Here is a 20,444-nt window from a genome sequence, read left to right as displayed (position 1 = left end):
AAACTTTTCATTCAACTTTTCATTTTCACCGCATTAATCTTCTTTAGGTATCCCCTAAATCACACACAAGTTCACAAGTATAAAAACATTATTATTGGAAATAGGCTAATGTACTATATAAAAAATAAAATTAATGAATTGGACTAATATAATACCCTTAAGAGAGAACGTCTAGTCCCATACATTAGACATCAACGCGATTCAGAGCAGTAGCGATATATTTTCAAACGCAACGAAAGTAAAAGTATATCTGTCCTAACTGAATAAATTTAACAAGAACCAAGTAAATTAATTACATATCTCTAATATGGTGCGATGATAAAACAAGTCCAAGATTAGTATCTCTACGCAAAGATTTTATCTATTAAACAATCTGTAGCAGGTTCCAAGAGAAACACATAAATAATAAAAGAAAACTGCCTTTAAATGGTTAAAGGCAACATAAGTGAATAAATAAAGCCTTCATGTCTATAAAAAGCCATGTTTGCTATAAACTATTTAAAAAGAAAAACTTTAAGGGATTCATTAAAAAGTGTCTATACGATCTCATTCACGTAAAAATGGCGGGAAAAGAAGCGGAGTGTGGAGGTTGTAGCGCGCAGGCTGTAGTGCGCACGGGGCGGCGTCGCACTCGCGACTAGCCGCGCTATCGTTCACGCGGCGCGCGCGCATCGGTACCGTTAGACAAAGAGAGCGAAACGCCGCCTTACGTGCGAGCAGTGCAGCGCTGCCCGCGCCCCGTCCGCGACCCATCCGGAAGCCCCGCTGAAACTGGACCGTTTTCTTTTCTTGTTATTATTGAGATCGACTCTCAAGTTCTGTTGTTGTCGCGCGCCGCGCCGCTCGCGCTGATAACGCGATGCCACGCCGACCTGCGCACGCGCACATAGTAACGCTCCGCAGCTTTAAGCTCGCGCGGACACTTTAAAAAAATAATTCGCCCCCAGTGATGGAATGGATATTTTTTATGGACAAGTGCTCAGTGGTTGACTGATCGCGAATAACTTTTTTTTAATTGTGTGTTTTACTGTTTGAACGTAATAAGTGTTAATGAGAAAGTGAAACCGATTCTCTGTGTAATTATAATATTCTGAACGAAAGGATATTTTCAATTAAACTTTTAGACAAAATATAATTTTGTGCGATATTGTAAAAGAAACTGAAACGTTATTGACAAGGATCAGCTGAATATTCGTTTTTTGTTTTGCTGTAACAGGTAGGTGATTTTCCGCACTTTACGCTTATCGCAAACAATATTTTGTCTTCGAAGTTAAAACAATAAAATTCATTGTTTCAACTTTAAGCCTCCTTTATGTATGTGTTAACGAACTTAATAAATAAAAGCACCCGCGCTTAAATTGTTGAGTCATCAAGGCTGATAAAAGCTTAATGAAAATTAAAATTCCTCACTGTTTAAAATTTTCATCAATCTTTGCATTTAATCGAATTTTAGAATAAATTAATAATTTAAAATGTCTCAATTCATTCACAACAGATTTATAATGGAACAACGATTTTCAACAATAACATTTGGACAACTTTTACGATTCGGAATAAATAAATGGAGATTAATTTATTGGATGTTCCGATAAACGATCATTAACCGAATATTTGTTTAGCATAAATTTAAATAAACAGTGTTTGTTTAAACATTTTCTTTTTGATGTCTCATTTAAATATTGGATTAGGCTTGCAAATAAAACAACTTGGTATAAAACAATAAAAAAAACTGTTTGTTTATGATACTTTTCAATTAAAATAAAAAGTTTGTTTACAAAGCGAATAAAATATTGTAATGAACTTATTTAAATAAGATTTATAATTAGTCATTTTAAAACAGGACATGTTTAAAATACATGTAATTGCTACGATTCAATTGAATTAATTCTCTTCCATTTATCTCTATACTATCTTTTTAATATTGATTTCCCTGACCTATCGCAATAATTTAAAAAGTGAAGGGCAGTTTCACTAGTATTTGTATCGATAAAATAAAGTAAAAAGTAAAATAAATGAGATAATTCGACCTAGTAAAGCAGAACAGTTATTCCGCCCGCCGCCGGCCGCCGCCCGCCGCCGGCAAACGCTTTTTTGCTCGAATTTTGCTCATTATGCCTCAGTAGTGCTCGAAATTGGTACCACATTTACTACTGAAATAATATGTACATCGTCCTGTGAATTTAGTAGTGTATTCAAAAAAATCGATCCCTTTCTGCCGTAGTAGTAATTTTTACAGTTAGGCTCATACAGTACAACTAACATTCATTATTTCATTTACCCACAAGTTTGATATAAAATAAAATGTAATTGTTATCAAAACTTTTTAGACACATTATATTTTGCCGTACAACTTGATTGAGAGCCCCTTAAACCCTGCTCTAGATTTAGTAATTACTTCCACGTGTTTTAACCCTTGCCAACCGAACGTCCACAGCGGGCAATGCTTTACAAATCCAGTTTTGAAACGTCCACCGGACTTCATGCTTTCACGCCGCAATTTAAATTTAAACCCGATTGACGTTTGTAAGATGAATTGCTTTTTGGATTAATATTTTAAAATACTTTTGACAGTTTCTGTGTAACCTGTTGCTTGTGCGATCCTTTTTTGTTGCGTATTTAATGTTTTAGTTTTCAAATTATTTTGTACTCATAATATTTGAATTAGTTTTTGACAAAGTTTTAATCAGATCTCTTTTTTATCGTAATTGCAACTTTCATAAAAATATTGTGATTCTGAAGTTAATTACCAAAACAAATAAATCGCTGAAACCTTTACATTTGTTGAGACGTCTTAACTACAGATAAAATCAGAGTCTTTCTCTGTAACCGTCGCAATGCAACCCACGGTGCGTCTGTGGGCCGATATAAAAAGAGTACCGCGAATACGTGATGAAAACTGGATCGCTGTCGATTTTAAATGTGTAACAGACCATAAAATGTATTTCTCACATGTATCAGCTCCTTAAAAGACATTCACTACTCGGCGGCTACCAAAAAAAAGAAAAAACTGTTGCAACCGGGTTCGCGAAATTACTCTTATCGTACCTCCCATCACTTGCATGAAGGTTCGTATAAAAAACGTATGTTTATAATCAAAGTATTTCAGCTTCTGTTAAAACTTTAAGTGTTTAAAAAGGGAAATATTTTTATACATCCCATTTAATAAAATAAAAACATAAAATGTTTAATTTGTAATAAAATAAAAATAATATAAAGGCAATCGTGGAGCGATTCAGCCTCCTTTTTATATTATTGCGGTGTGCCTTATTTACGTTATAACAATTATTGGAGTAAATTATGCTCCATTTTTATCCGAGTGCCTTTTTGGAAATCAGTTGCTTGTTAGGTGATATAAATTTATGTTGGTTTTAAGCAGTACGTACAAAGTCATTTTATTAATTTTAAGATTATTTTTAACTTAAAGATAAAATAACTCCGAGTTTATTTAAGAGTATTAAACGAAAGGATTAATAATAAGATTGTAAATAAGATTTTTCGTAGGCACTTAAAATGCCGCCCAATTTGTAAATTTATTTTTGGTACCAATTTATTTTAGTGTTAGTTGTTAAGCAACGCATCGTATACATTTTTTTATCAACTGCAAAGATGCGTTATAAAGTTTTAGAAATACTACCTATGTTTCTGTGTACTTGCAGTATTTTAATTTTAGGCATAGTTCCGTAGCGGTATACGTTAGGAATGGCAGGTCTTAGTTTATATAAAACTTTTGTGCAGATTTCGATATCATGTATCGATTTTATGTTATATAATTATAGACAAAATGATTTATTAAATAATAAAAGAAAATAAAATCGTTTCAGTAGTTTCAATTACTTGCAAATGCAACAATAGCTCTGACAAAACGCTATGTCATCTTTGTTGCTTATAAAAAAGTAATTAAAAAGTTCGCTTTCACTGTAATACGTGCGTAGAGTTAGGTAAGAGCCAGGCCGGAGGCCTACCGCAACCAATAAGACTGTTATAGTTGTGGGGGCAGGATGGCGCGCTACATTATATAGAGCGGCGTCTCTCTTTAGCAATTATGAGTGTTTTTCTATGTTTTGAATTTTGATAATAATTATTATCACTCCGTGGTCGAGTGGCGTACGCACCGGTTTCAAGGTGTCGCTAGCTCTGAGGTCCCGGGTTCGATCCCCGGTCGAGTCAATGTAAAAATTCACATTTCTACATTGTCTCGGGTCTGGGTGTTTGTGGTACCTTTGTTGTGTCTGAATTCCATAACACAAGTGCTTTAGCAACTTACTTTGGGTTCAGAACAATGTATGTGATGTTGTCCGCATTTATTTACCTATATATATTTATTTTATCATTGATTGCAAAAAAAGTTTAATAGATTGAAATTAATTATGCTCCGGGAAGTTTTTCTTTAGTAAAGTTTTAAATTTTGCTGATATTTAAAAATTTTATAAATAAACAGGATTGAAATCTTGATTCGATTTCTTTGTGTCTACGTTGCTTTTTTTATTTTAAATTAAACAAACAATTAATACTCAGGAGTAGTATTCAGTAATCAATAATTAGAACTAAAAGAAATAAGAGAAAACTCAATATCTTACCAAAGATACCTACTGATATTCAACACTCTCTATTCTTAAAATTAAGTATTAAAAACTTTTACGAGCGATACCTCATTAATTGATGGTCATCTAAAGGAGTAAGAGCGTCAACATTATCATCTGATTACTTTAGAACGGATAGAAGCACCACATTAATATTATATTACTTAGATAAATAAGACCTAGTAATAACCATCGTAATTAAAACAGACCTCTCGATGATAACCGTGTTTAATTCAGTAATTAATTTTATAGTTTCGATAACGAATTTAATAATACGTCATATAGATACCGAAATTAGTTTTTTAATAACGTTTTTAGATAACAGTGAATAAATGCTACACTTTATATAGTATTGTATTCCCGAATCATTTTGTCCGTGTAGGTTTATTGACATTCGATGACCTTTTTTAAACCCCTACGCAAGTAGAGGGGTGTTATACAGTTTACCGCTATTCGGATTGTTGTGTCTTTTTGTGGTACCGTTGCACTTTAACTGGTGAACCGTTTTCTATGTGGTTTTGTATTGGAGGAGTTTTGACATGTTCTGTTAAAATCAATCCAGCAATTTTAAGATCGTGAGCCCTTTCATAAGAGAGGGTATAATAAGTTTTTATCACTATGTCCGTTTTTGATATAGGAGCGTCTAAACGAGTATATCGATTTGGATGCATTTTTTCGTCTGGGCCTTTTTTTTAACTCAAAATAACCTTCTAACTTCAAACAAACTTCCTATAAAAAAAGACAACTCTTAAAAATATCAGGACTTTTATTAAAATTTTAAATATCCTAAAGCAACTTCGTAGGCTTAAAAGCTGCATAGTTTATATGTCAAGCCGTTTGAGCGTCATTACCGTAAGGCAGTGGGCGTGGCTACGAAATGCCTGGTTTCAAAACGAGCCAACTTTGTCGCGCGTCGCATTTGCATATAATTGCGGTTCATTTCTAATTATCGCAGTCGAACGGTGTCTTGGACTATTATACTCTTCCTATAGTTCAGGGGAGACAAACTTGTTGTGATCTGAGGTCCGCTTTTTAAGACTAGGTTGTGCGCGATCACGTTTTGCTAGTCTAAGAAGCATATCCTTCCTTTTACTTCGTTTATAAATGGTAAAATTGATAGGATCAGCCAAATAAGTTATTTTACATTTAATTAACTCTTCTGTAGTTTTACTTCTCACACATCGAGAGTAATGTTAACATTGTACTTAAAATTTTATTTTATTTGATCGGGAAACGCTTGGTTACCTCTGGTATAGTGAATAGACGAAGATGTTTTGAATAGTTCAAATAATAGGATCCCAACAGATGGCACTTACAATTCACACTGCATTTTATGAAACACTTAATAGCAGCCATTTTAAAAGTAAATAGTGTTAACTTAAGTGCTATTCTCTACGACATTAGAATTCTATTGAGTGATAGAAATTAATAAGAACTACTATTTTGTCTTAAAAACAAATGTAAGCATGTTTCTAAAAATATTTTGCAAAAACATAATCCCCAATAAAGGACTAATTCGACTGCATAATCATGTCATAAAATCTATCATAAAACATGTTTTTATCATATTAAAACCTAATCACATGCAGATTTATTATAACTACAAAAGGCAGATAAGATCACATCTCTAAAATATTCAGCAAATGTGTTTTTTATTCATTGTATCAACTCATCATGTTTGTATAAAGCCGCATAGAATATGATAATCTTCTTGCACACTTACGCTACAGAAATATCAATATTACATAGAAAAATATAATAGTGTATGCACTTAATGTAATCCGGCTGGATTTTCTAGTTCAATTGTCGTTTATTTATTTTTATAACGTCTAGAAATCTAGATTATATCTAAATTCAGACAGGTTGCACCGTGACATGAAAAATGAACGTTCAACCTCAAAAAATGTCTTAACCAAAGTACAATTGTATTCGTCTACTGCAGCAGACACATGAATCACGATGCAGACGATAAATAAACTATTTTAGGGGTGAACTCACCACAGTCTTTGAACTCTACAAGCTATTTTCGATCTTAAAACGAATAAATACTTTGGACTGTTGATAATAATCGCGTGAACTTTTTCTGCTTACCGCAGACGGAGACCTAGACATCTGATCAAAATTCAAGGAAATTCGACATATTCTGCAGTCAAGTACATCACTCTAGATGAAAAATTCAAATCTTGAAAAATGCACAGACGGCTGTAGACCGTCTACGGTCGTCTGTGCATAATTTTCAGATACATTTTCATAATGTGCAGTCTGACGTTGAGGTCATTCGGGAATTACTAACATGTTGTATTACATTTTAAACCTAACTTAATAGTATTAAAATAAAATTCAGATTTAAACACAGCTTAAGCACCAGCTATAAAACAATTGAAAGTGCCTATAGAAAAATACAAGATCAATGTTTAATATTCCGCAACTAAAACAATCACAAAGCTCTACTGACAGGAAAATAAAAGAAAATCTTTGCTTTCTCTGTTAATTAAAAGTTTTTCAATAAATCAATTATGCCTTTCTCCATCTACGGACATCCGTTTTACATGTTACTAAGGATGTCATCGCCTAAAGCCTTAGAAGATTAATTCTCCACTCTAAAGAAGCGAGCATCATAAACAGAACAAGCTAACGAGCCAGCCGTGATATATAGCCCACAAAACTTTACACCATATTAAATATTTACATTAATATCATATCTCATACGACAGAAACAATTATACACTACGAAATGAGCTCATTAATGAAGAAAACCATTTGTTTTAAATATATTGAAATTATAAATTGAAATATAGTTATCGATTAAATTATTTTCAACAAATATATCGTTGAACGTGAGAATTGAAACACCGCAGACTGTCCCAGTTTTTTAACCATTTTTTTTATAGAAAGTTAATTTAACGCGACTTTTTGACGCTTCAAGTCATTTATAAAACTTAAATTAGCTATTTTGTAAGACGTGGTTAATTAAATATTAATTATGAAATAAACTTGTAATTTATTGACAACATAATTTGCTGAGATAAAATTATCTATGTAATTACCGAGGAATATCCTATGTGAATTAAACTCCCTGTACAAATTAATTAATAAAACTAAATATAGACATTACTGTAAGTATTCCGATATTTTCGTAATTAAACAGATATAGGTGTATTTAGGAAGCATTCATTAAAGTTTAATGAATGATAATCACTTGAGTTTTATTGCCGTGATGATAACGGCTGGTCGTAGGATAAGGCAGTAAGGACTGAAATAAACCTTGCTGTATTTAATGTAAAGGGTTCAGTTCTAGTTTTTGTTAGATATTTTTAATTATGAAGTTAATATTATGTTTTGTAATACAAAATTCATCCACAGGATGTCCATCTATATTACATATGGTTGTACCGAAGAATAACACTGAAAAAAAGCGTAATAACTGATAAAGATTAAATACCTTACGCCACAAAGTATTTAAGAAGCAAATGAACAAATCCTTAAATTCATTCTTAAAATGTTCACAACACTTACCTTGTCATATACCACTTCACTTGACATATCCTACATCAACACCAACCTACTTGTCAAATAACAATTATGAAACAATGCAGCCCAATTAAATTAATAATTCCAATCCAATTACATATAATAATTACTCGAAGAATGATATTAAATAATAATGTAATATTGTTCTTGTGGTAAGAGAGCAATTAGTATTTGTGATCAGGAGTAACGAACGCTGTGGTTACAAAATGATCTAATTTAATAAATAATTAATAAGTTTTATGAAAAATATTTGCGGTGTAATTTTTATTTTAACGTCCGCGTCGTAATTATATATTTTCTTAATACTGTTTTTAATTACAAAGCTTTGAATTAGTTAAAATTGCTCATGATACTACCGGCTTGGTTATCTAACTAATAGTACAATATAAATGTGACTAATTGCAAAACAATTAGTAATCATTACTCAACACTTCGACAAATAAAAGTCTTGTTCTAATCCATAAAATTTGTATTTATATTTTTTCCTTATATTACATCAGATTTATGTGACTCACCTAATAGTATTCACATATTTAAGGTACCTTATTCAAACAACAAATCTCAATGATAAAATATCAAATATTTAAGTCAAGAGAAGCCATCAAAGCCACCATCCAAGAAACATAATTATACAGAATATGTCACTCGGGAGTCCGACAGGCACTTGAGCAGTTCTTTTACTCTCAAGGTTTGAATACTTTAACCCTTTCTATTTACAATTCACTTAAATATAACTAAAATCCGGCACAAATCATTTCCAAGGTTAATTCACAAACTTTTCAGTTACAACAGGCTCTATATCTATGCCAAATCTTGACCAGACCCTACACTACTCACCTAATAATTAATCAGGGCACTACAATTCCCCATTTCATAACAAACCGCAACAGCATTGATACCACAACATATACTTTACCTACAGACCTCAATCCACATATTGTTCGCTCACACGTTTTAAAAACACACAAAAAGTGCTTTCGTTATCTACGGCACACGTCTTCGCATTGCGTAAGGCTTGCAAGTTTACTACTGATGGTAATCAGTGCATGGGAACTCAATTGTTGGAGCAAATGTTCGCACACAAATCCTAACATTAGGGCCTGTTGTACTCAATGTATGATACAAGCAATACGCTTCTGTTTTTTATTGTTTCGTTATTCAGGGGCATTTGGAATCTGGTAAATGTTTGTGTGTTGATCCTTACAAGTACTATACCCAATGATTGGGCGTAGACATAACATAATTATAACAATAAAACAAATAACTGACTTTGAATAAAAACTACTAATCAACAAAGTCGATTCATCCTGTCCGAAGTTTCTAAGCAACAAACCATAAAAAGTTCAGAGGAATTAAGATCCTCCTCTTACTTAAGTTGCTTGAAAACTTAAGCAGGGTCATCTAAGTGCGTGATGAATTGCCACCCGTTATTGTTTTAGTCAGTAAGAGTCTGACACCACAAGCATCCTTCCTCGGCTCCCCGCCTTACTCAAAAGGACCTGGCTACCTACCACCATCGTTCAAACATGATAACGCAACATCGAGCGATGTCTGCAGAACTGCAATAATCTATACTCTATACTAATACTAATATATAAAGCTGAAGAGTTTGTCTGTTTGTTTGAACGCGCTAATCTCAGGAACTACTGGTCCAAATTGAAAAAATATTTTTGTGTTGAATAGACCATTAATCGAGGAAGGCTTTAGGCTGTAAACCATCACGCTGCGACTAATAGGAGCTAAGATACATTGGAAAATGTGAAAAAAACCGGGCAGGTATACCTAAATCATAACTTATATCTTCTACCCACGGGGACGAAGTCGCGGGCAACAGCTAGTATTACATTAAGAGGTTATTACATTAAATTTAATCTAAAAAACTTTGATTACGTATCATGGCAACGCATGCACGAACCTAGTTTCATGTAAAGTAAAGGAAATATGTTTTACTTGTCATTGCATTGTAATCTGTAATCTATTCTGGCAATGTTAAGAATGACTTGTATTTTTTACTGCTTATCTAAGTTGTAAACATAACTCTATCTGATCTCCAAGCTTACTATGTATGTAGGCTGATTTTCTGCAGCGATTATTACATGAGAGCCCAAAAAAGAAAAGTGAAGTTTTCAGTGTACAATGTACATCGATACAATTATGAGTGGTTCCGTACACGAAGGCTTTAAGCGAAGCCATATAACTAAGGCTCCGCTGTCTCTCCGTCTGTATGTTTGTCTGGGTTCATAAGTTGCAACCAGATAATATCTGGTGATGAACCCATAGACAGATTAAATTTTCACAGATGATTTCTGTTGCCGATATAAAAACTAAATTGTAGCATAAAATAGAGGTGAAGCAACGTTGGTACCGTCATAACTTTGTTGGATGACCATAAATCACAATTCAATCATCGTATTTATTTTGATAACATTATTTTGTACAACGTTTCCTTATCATTGCTTCAAACCACTGAATTTAAATAGTGCATTATGATTTCAAAATTAGACAAAAAATGTACTTACCCGTATTAACAGCTAGACTTACTTCTGAAACATTTATTTTAGACTACCTATCTTGAATGATAATTGGTCTTAAAATCAAATCGAATGTCCATAATTCACTTTAAAAGCGTCAAATCGCTTGCAATTTTACTTTCCCCAAAATTGCACGCATAAGCGCAAGTAAGTGCTAGAGTGCCCACACCAAAAAGGTGCAAGCCTTAAAACTATTGCAGATGATTCATACGGCTGCATTTGTCGCTATTAGATAAATTTAATGCTTGATTTATTTGACACTGTAAGAATAACATAAGTTAAATTCAGAACTTTTTACTGTTATTTGTTAGTAGTAAGACAAACCGTTACTCGTTTTTGGATTTACAAAATAATCTGAGACTTTAAAATTTTAAGTTTGAAAAGGCTAAGTATAGCTTCACGCCTCGTTTGCGTAAAAATTCACACCAGAGTAATTTAAAAGTAAAATTAATAGTTTTATTAAAAGACCTTGGTCATGGCATCACTTGCGATTTCGATTGTACAGTCGGTGTATAAAGTGATATCCATTAAAAATATTGTTTCTAGAAATATGGTAGGAATCGAAATAACAATTAAGTATTAAACAGAAACAAAAACTTTTATTAATTAAAAAATAAATATTTCAGGTTTTTAATTCTTGCTCATGCGATATCTTATTGATTTGCTGATAAATATTACATATCTAGGCAATAGTTTTATATTAAATGATGTAACGGTGACCGACTAGTTCCGGACCCAACAGGAGTCCTTAATCATGTCGAACTCTTTATAAAAAAAAATAGATGTATTTTATAATATTGTTCTTTTTTCTCTTCGACAGAACATCATCTTATTAAGCCAGTATCGTGATCTATAACAATAAATCAGACTCACATCGGATCAAGAAATCGCGAAAAATTGCCGTTGCGTCACACCAAGGCGCTAATTGGCGTTACCGATTATTACAAATCCAATTTTCAATCGATTTGGTAATAACTGCGTCACATTTACTTCGGCTACGCACGAGATTTAATATCGATTTCATTTTGCTCGATATTTAAAAACAATCGATTAATCGAGTAAATCGAGTTCTTTTTAGGGTTCCGTACCTCAAAAGGAAAAAACGGAACCCTTATAGGATCACTTTGTTGTCCGTCTGTCCGTCCGTCTGTCCGTCCGTCCGTCCGTCCGTCTGTCAAGACCCTTTTTCTCGGGAACGCGTGGAGGTATGAAGCTGAAATTTATATCAATTACTCAGGTCTACTGTCCCTTGAGCTGTGAAAAAATCAAACTTCTAAGGCAACGCAATCAAAAGATACAGCCGTTTATGCCGCAAATTTTCGACACTTGCAAGGGAATCAAAACCTACAGGGTGCTTCCCGTGATCTCAGAATCTTGAAATTTGGTACGAAGCAACGTCTTATACCATAGATAAAGGAAAAATTACAAAAACCATAAATTTTTAGTTACATCACATAATATATATTTTTTTAATAATTTTAAACTTACTACCTATTTCCTCATAAACGCGTAGAGGTATTAAATTGAAATTCATACCAAATACTCAGGTCTATAATACCTTTAAGCTGTAACAAAATCAAACTCCTATGTCAACGCAATCAAAAGAAACAGCAATTTATGCTGCATATTTTGAAACGCGCGAGTACTCGCAAGGGAATCAAAACCTAAAGGGTACTTCCAGTCGACCTAGAATCTTGAAATTTGGCACGAAGCAACGTTTTATAGCACACATAAAGGAAAAATTCCGAAAACCTTAAATTTTTAGTTACATCACATAATATTTTTTTTTTTAATAATTTTAAACTTACTACCTATTTCCTCATAAACGCGTAGAGGTATTAAATTGAAATTCATACCAAATACTCAGGTCTATAATACCTTTAAGCTGTAACAAAATCAAACTTCTATGTCAACGCAATCAAAAGAAACAGCAATTTAAGCTGCATATTTTGAAACGCGCGAGTACTCGCAAGGGAATCAAAACCTAAAGGGTACTTCCAGTCGACCTAGAATCTTGAAATTTGGCATGAAGCAACGTTTTACAATCGAGTCATATATATTTATATGACTCGATTGTCGTAATGAACGAACTTTGTAAACCTTGCAGGTTTGTACGGAACCCTCGGTGCGCGAGTCCGACTCGCACTTGGCCGGTTTTTCTTATTCGGTAGCAATTCGTGCTTGCTTCTATAAAATGTTTGTGATAATTTTAATGATACCATGTAACACTTTTGCCGCGATATCACTTTCACTATTACCTATTACTAGAGCAACGTTAGTAAGAGCTAGATGATTATATTATTTAAGATATTTCTAAGATACCAAACGTATCGATGATTTGGTAATGATTAGATACTATTCGACTTATCTTAAAAGTCCAAAACGTCTTGATTTATCACAGAATTAAATTATACCACTTGCACTTAGCAAATAATTTAGCAATATCCTTTTAAATAAAATTATACAGCAATCTAATTATAAAACATAGCCATTCAGTTTCATCAAACCATTATATCCATAAAATTATGCATATTTGGTTACTTTGACAACTAAAGCGACTATTATCATTAATTCACAATTACGTAATAGTGTCTCGATCGCTAATTGTAATAAAACACTATGGAGCTGGGCACAATGTAAATCAGAGTTCCTACCACGAACTTTCAAAGTAAGGCTTAACTGGTGTGGGACAGAGATAGAGCTACACCGTGTAGAGCTTTGTCTCTCTTTTACAACGTCAGCAGTTTTATTTTAGGAGGTCGTGTTAGACCCCTGATATTGTTAGTTTCGTAACGTTTAATTGGTCGCGATTCCATTCAGATTATTCTATACGTTATATTGATTTATTTATATGGGTATCTAGTCATTTTCAGTAAGCGTGATGCAATTAACGAATGATAAATAATCGTGATTAATTATAAATTATTATCAACTCAGATATGTGTTAATTTTTGCTGATAAGATGAGACAACTTTAATGAGTGTAAATCCTGTTCGTTAATTTCAATCCTTGATGTACATATTGAAGTGAGGCCTTCAAGATAACATATTTATATCATCATAACTAACATGAATTTAAAAAATTTGAACAAAACATAAAAAAAAAACAATTTAATGCCTATTCCGTGTGAAATGTAAAAAAGTAAAGTATTACCAACTCAATCTTATCTGAAAAGATAAGTAAAAAATTATTTAATTGTCATTTTTGTAGATTTGTACAAAACTGAAATATCTATGACACCCTATACCAGTAACGAAATAATTTAGGCACACCATTCACCGAACATGTAAAATAGGTTAGCACTTAGCCTAGATACAGTTTTAATATTCATCGTCCACTGTCCATAACTCATGGGAGCTTGTGATTCATTTATGCATAGTACCGTAGATTACACAGCTATATAATAGTGCAGCCTGCACGTGTAACTACTACGCAGATGTGCGCCGAAATTTGCATAGAGCCTTCAGTATCTCGAGCGGAGTTTCTAGACGGACACCCTCGTTTACCTGTTAATAGCTTTGTAAATTGTTAAGTTTGTTCTTCAATGAAACATTTAAATGAATAGCTGGCGATTTATTACTTGTTTGATCGTTGCACATGGATAATTTTCAGTTTTGTGCAGTGGTCAAAAGTTTGCACAGGGCTCTTATTATTAAAATTTTATAAAATACGCCCGTAAAGAAAGTGCTTTTCGTATTTATATTTGGCGGATAGAAGTTAAAAGTGTTTTGTTCACTGTACTTACAGGAAACTACTTATAAAGCCAAGTTGTGTTGCTAAGCAAAATTGAACGTGAAAATAATGACACATAATAAACAAATGAGATGATAATTTATAAACAATAGAAACCAAAAAATATACAAAACATACTAGGTATACCCAATCATACAACCTCTATTACGCTTGTTCCTCTTTATAGTACTTACAGAATAGAACACAAACGTCCAAGTCCTTTGGAATGCGCCAATCAAACGAACAATAGCACCACAAAAAATATCCCACGGCACATAATAATGAATAGTTAACGACGAAAACTAGGTGAATCTTTGTGCAATCGCCGAGTGTCTTTTAAAAGAAATATGATCATTTTCAATTTCATAACGTTTCCCACACGAGGCGATATGAATGGACCTCCGTTGTTAGCTATAGAACTGACAAATTAGTGTAATCTAAAACAGATTTTGTTGCTAATACAATTTGTTGACGCGTGCCGTGTGTGCGTGAGCTGTCAAATTATGTGTTGGGTATTAATATAATGAATATCATCAGATGCCTCGTTCTGTGTCGCTTGTTGCTTCAAATTGACGAGTGGTAATTACCTACGTTATTTGCATCTAATTTTTTGTGCGTTAGTAATCTAGTTTGTATGAAGGATATCTTCTTGAAGTGTTAAGATTGTTCACCTTGACAATAGAATTTCATTGCAACTTTTAGCTGTAGTTGAATACCTACCCAAATTTATTTTTTTGCAGGCGAGTTTTAATCTAATATTCTAATGCATATTTGATGTTTTCTGTATAATGTATCGCTGATCTAAATTTGAATAATGTAATTGTATTTAGAACTCAATATTTTATATTAATTACGTGATAAGAATCTATTATGGGTTGCAATTGTTTTATATAAAACACATGACTCCCGCATTAACCCTTAGAAGCCTGATTTTTCAAATTAAATTAAAAAAAATATAGGTGTATTCTGTGCAGGAGCTAGATAATTGGAAAAATAATAAAAAAAATCATAGTATGTATTTCATATACATATTTCGAAAAAAAAAACTGGTATCAATTTTGATACTTCAGGCATTAGACTTTTTTTTTTATTTCAATGTAAACGACACTATGCAATAATATTATAAATCAGCCTAACATTTAAAAAAAAAACGAATTACAAGTATACATTCGGTTTGAAAGTTCGGTATCAAAATTGATACTCGAGGTATTTAAGGGTTAAGGAATTTAATCCTTACCTCAACATACCGGGCTTAACTCTCATACAACACATATAACCCAAACAATAGAATAGAACGTCCGTTCATGAATCCGAACGAAAACCTCAAACCGTTCAATGTAATGTCCGAATGTCAAGCTGAAGTCTTGCCCAACATGCATCTTGACATTCCATTTTGTTCGTCAAAACAATCGGATCCGTCGTGCGAAACATTCTCACGTGTAGATAGACGATCGCCGTCTTACTAGTGCTCAACGAACCAGCTAAACACCGGTTAAGATAACCGAGATTAGTTCATAATACGATTCTCATCTTTTTATGCTTTCTCATAAACGTTTCTTTGCCTATAAACCATGAAAATCGGAGTTTAAGTAAGATTAATTGCGCTGATTGCAAAACTTGTAATTGAATTCAATTAGCTGTTTAATTAATGTTTTAAATGGTTTTTTTCTGCTGTTGACAGGTGTATGATTGGGAATTGAATTTGTGACAAAATGATTTATTTGAAACCTCTATAGTATTTTTAATTCACAAGTACCTATTTAAAATTTTAAACAGTAAATTCAAATCAATAAAACGTTACAGAATTTAGATCACTTCGTCAAAAGAATATTAACATCGTAGCACTTCACATTACAAATAATATTATAATGTGAATATACGGATATAATAAAAAATAATCTTAAGTGATTTAGTTTCCGCTCTTATATCGCATTAATAGTATAATTTTGTATATGTCCTCGCCTTCCTCTGCCTATTGAGCAATCGAACTACAAAATAAGTACCAAAATTACGACGCATCCCGTAATTTTAATAACAAGGTGATAATACACCAAAAGCTATGACAAAGCTATATCTTATGAATATTTTTTTAACGGAATATTTAAAGACTAGAATCAGTCTTTAGATCAATACTCAATGGCTCGCCATTTACGAAGAAGCCTTTTACTAGCAATGAGACATATAATAAGCTGATATTATGATTAAATAACTGTCATAACTACCTTTTACGGTGATACAAATAATAGTAGTTACTTGCGCAAGGCACTTTCAAGGAGCTCTGAAAGTTAAATATAATTACATTCCTTGTAAATGTCTCTTAATTTGTTTTTCATGATGATAATTATTTTAAGAGACCCGTTATAACATAATTATACTCTTATGATCACCAGTTAAGCCACTAGGTATCAGAGGGTATTAAGAAATTAATTAACTGTATATGGACGATTAATTTATTAATTATGGAGACATCATTGCAGTTAATTGAAATATAATTGGGATTTTAAAACTTTAATGATAAAATTATATTTTTCTATAAATAGTTAAAAGATTGGAAACGATGCTATAAAATATCGCTAATCTATAACTGGAGTCTATCCTTTACAAATGTGGTGCCATTCAAACTACTTTGTAAGAGATTGCCGATCTATTGACCACAAGCAAGCTATATTATCTCATTAAGTGTGCCTAACCCCTAATTACGAGAACATTAATATGAAGATCAATGTATTAACAATACTATGTAATATCCTCAAAACATCATTTGAATTGTAAAATATTACATAAAATTGATACTCAAGTGTGAGCATAAATGTTTAAGCTAACTATATATATGTATAAGTCAACATTTTCTTGTCATTATGCTATGACGTATATATGCATATAATACGTAGGTTAATTTTATTATTAGTTTTTCTCTACACAAGGTAAAAAAAGTCAATCTCGGAGTCAGAATAAGGAAAACATCGCCATGATACCTAATACTAAATTAGGAACAAACGTTGCCAAAACTGTCATGCTTAAATCTTGATTACATTAAAATGTAACAGAGTAACCAAACGTTTATACGTATAACAGATAAAAAAATAGTTTTCACTACCCTTACAAAGCTCAAAACGTCTGGCCATGAAAAACCAGAAAAACAGAAAATCAAATCATAGTCAATCAGACAATCAATATACCAACTGAATTTAATAACAACCAATAATCGTACACGGTCTACAAGACTACTGTACAAAAGAGGATGTAATTACACAAACCTACTTACATTCGGGGCTTGCGTCAGACCCGCCCATCAGCCAACTTCAGGGTTCCGAGATTTACGATCATACACGAAAACCAATCAGGGGAGGCGTGACCAATGGTAATTATTTCCTAACACCTCGGTACCAGCTACTGGAGTCTATTAGCCACTTCCTCCAATCTAATCGGTCTGATTGAGACGATTTACGTTAAGGGATAATTAGGTAACGTAATTATGTAACGGTACTGGAAAATTTAACCGTTATTCTTTAATTTCATTTTATTGGTTGGTTTGGCATCGGACTAGAAGAGGAGTTGATTTTAATTATAAAGGCCGTTCATAATTGGTCTTAATGAAGTTTGGTAATTCTCAAAATGTTAAAGATAACATGTTCAAAAAGAGACCTCAACAAACAAAACGAAGGAATCACGAATTAATAATTAAAAATCATTAAATAAGAGCGCAATCTACGTTTTTAAAAACAACCATAAGGAAATCCTTATTTCCTTCACAAAAATCTTAAGGCAACAACAAATTGATGAACCAACTAAATTAATGTACATTTAAACGTAATAAATATTTCTACTACTAAATTTAAAAGTACTTTTGCCGGTGTGGAAAAGAGACAGCGCTCTATATAGTATATAGCACTATCTCATTTTAACCGCACTATCAGAGGCGGCAGTTGCCAAGTCTATAAAGATTTATACTGGCCATGAATGAGCTAAGAATGTTGATCGTAGAAGGTAATAAATCAAGCCAATACACGCCTGATAAGTGTTAGTCGGTACTACGATGGTGTTGTCATGTTCCCATAGGTATTATGAGCTGATATATATCTTGTGTCTGCTTCTTTCCATACTATTGTATTGACATAAGCATTGTTTTTAAGAGAGATGATCCAATAAAAGAAAAAGGTGAAAATATTTATGGATTTTTGTATGTCAAGATGTTGACGAAACTACGAAATATTTTGCCTGTATTTGATCACATGAGGGTCAACTTTAGTATTAATTATTACAGGCCAATCATCCTTTACCATAATTAGAAATATATCAACAAGTTATATTTTTCTATCATTAATTTTCCCCTTCCAATAAAATGAAACAGCAGCACACAGCAACTCAAAGAATATTCGCAGTCAAAGTAGCAATACAGTTACAGTTAGGCAAGCTTGATATTTAAGAATGAGATGTTATCATCAGGAAATCGTACAAGTCAAACGAAATCAGATTACACCAACATCCCTAGGATGTGTTACATAACGCTATTCAAGTCAGGCCATCCTGCAAACAGCGTCAAATCGATTTAATATCTAATTTAATAAGAGTTCTTTAGAAAGTGATGTTTAAAAATTTAAGTGATTGCTTCCTTCCGAGGAGAAAGCTTGAACTGGGGATGATAGTAATAGGCGCCTAATTGAATTTGTATATCGATCTAAGTCATCTTAATGTGACTGGGAAAAAAATGGTTCGGTAATAATCTGTAGAGGAAAGAAGCTTTATTCAGAATAAAATTGTTTTGATGAAATGTTTTTCAAGACGTTTGATTGAGTTTTTGTGATTTGTTTCGAAGCGAATCAATCGTTACTACCATTTCGCTTGCTCAACAAAGACGGAATGCTATTTAAGCTCCGCGGGGGTCCAGACACCGTTTACGTAAATACTTAAACCTTTTTACTAACTTTTCAACTAGACTATATTTCATTATCTAACTATTATCAGCCATCCAAATTCGTGCCGTGCATTCGAGAAAAAAACCCACAACAAAATGCAACTTTAAAGTAAATTACGCAAACTAAGAGGGCTTATTTCTGTAACTAAATTGTATTAAATAATTCTTAACTTTGTCGATCTACAAGTGGCCACGAGTCAACTTATCGGTACTAGGAACAAAAACACGTACAGACAGAGCATTACGACATCACGAAACATGATATCAATTGCGGTACAGTCTAAATACCGCAAGAAGACTTGTGAAAGAGGCGTCAATGCGTCATCGGGACTCGGAGCCGAGTAGCGTGACACCCCGGCCGCGATGGCATTGTCATCTGTACGATGTCACCCAGTGACATCCAGTCTGACAACTCGACTAACGAATCATCAGATAAGAAACTGTTTTGTTAGTTCAGTTTCTAATCGAGCGCACGTAAGCACTTCATTACGGGTTAAGATAAGTACGTAGTTTTTAAGGTACTAAGCATTAAGCAACCGACTTATAATTTTACAGTTATTATCTTCCCAAACATCTAGAGCAAATCTAGATTTTCTCGCGAAAAAATCCTGCCTCGGGCGTGACAACTTGATCTACGAGAGCAATTTCAACATTAAGTTTATATTTAAACCCATAAATTATTGAAACAATTTATTACTGAACGATTCAATATAGTAAATTGCTTTGATATATTCAATTTCGATAATATTTAATACAGTAAATAACTCACCTCATTCCAGTTCACATTTTACTACGATGTACGAACAATTTGGGGCAAATTAAATGACAATATAAATCAAATGTGTTCTGTTTCAAAATCAAAATTGCTTGTCATTAGCAAGACTGAAATGTCATAGAACAATGCTTGTCCCACTCGATCTGTTGTCGCAGGCAAGCCATACGAAGGCCGCACGTGATCGCATTTCCACAGACATTCAACCCGAAAACGGTCACGCAAGTATAATGCATTTAATAAATGTCTCGATTCCAAAACGTTTTGGCAAAACTATCGAATCAATTACACGACATCGAGTTGTTTGTGTATTCGGAGAATTCAATTTAAGTATGTACAACACGATCTCAAATTCTATATAATATCAATGACCTACTGAAAAG

The 20,444-nt window shown here is 33.0% G+C and overlaps 1 protein-coding gene across 1 annotated transcript in view; it reads left to right on the top strand.

The window, feature by feature from the left end:
• The first annotated feature begins 455 nt into the window (after positions 1-455).
• Positions 456-20,444, top strand: part of LOC113493139 (transcription factor hamlet-like) — a 93,195-nt gene continuing 73,206 nt past the window's right edge. The window contains exon 1 of the mRNA XM_026870971.1: positions 456-1,216. The gene's annotated coding sequence lies outside the window, so the exon portion shown is untranslated. The remainder of the gene's footprint in view (positions 1,217-20,444) is intronic.

This window comes from Trichoplusia ni, chromosome 1 (assembly GCF_003590095.1).
Source record: "Trichoplusia ni isolate ovarian cell line Hi5 chromosome 1, tn1, whole genome shotgun sequence".
In the NCBI taxonomy this organism is placed as follows: domain Eukaryota; kingdom Metazoa; phylum Arthropoda; class Insecta; order Lepidoptera; family Noctuidae; genus Trichoplusia; species Trichoplusia ni.
Note: the sequence above shows the minus strand (reverse complement) of the source record. Positions and strands in the feature narration are given on the sequence as shown.